Source organism: Acyrthosiphon pisum, unplaced genomic scaffold, assembly GCF_005508785.2.
Source record: "Acyrthosiphon pisum isolate AL4f unplaced genomic scaffold, pea_aphid_22Mar2018_4r6ur Scaffold_20704;HRSCAF=21886, whole genome shotgun sequence".
Lineage (NCBI taxonomy): Eukaryota > Metazoa > Arthropoda > Insecta > Hemiptera > Aphididae > Acyrthosiphon > Acyrthosiphon pisum.
The window spans coordinates 59560-60121 of record NW_021770092.1 but is presented as its reverse complement, the minus strand read 5'-3'; positions in this window follow the sequence as shown (position 1 = coordinate 60121).

Genomic DNA, 562 nt, shown 5'->3' with positions numbered 1-562 from the left:
GATATCTAGGACTTAACTTGAATAATCGCCTCACTTGGAATAGCCATATCCGTATAAAGAGACTCGCCCGTCTCCGTAGGCTACGAACTCTACTCACAAATAATAAACACTCCAGTTTAAAAATTAAAGTTCTTATGTATAAAACATTACTCAAACCTCTATGGACATATAGTCTCCCACTATGGGGTTCAGCAAAAGTGTCAAATACCTACAAAATTCAACAATTCCAGAATATTGCTCTTAGGAAAATTACTAATGCTCCACCCTTTGTTTCGAATTACACTATACATAATGACCTGTCAATTAAAACCGTGACAGAAGAAGCTACACGCTTCTACAAAATCTTTCATGCCCGTCTACAAACACACCAAAACCCACTCATTAAAAACGTATCCACCCAAACATTACCTGGCAACGCCAGGTGTCATTTAAAAATGAGCTGGTGCTATGACTTGTTAGGGAACTAATATGAAAGAAGAAGAAAAAAAAATCAGCATATATAACATATATAATATATAGTTAGATTCATACAACATCCAGTCAATAGTGTCACTAGTGGGTC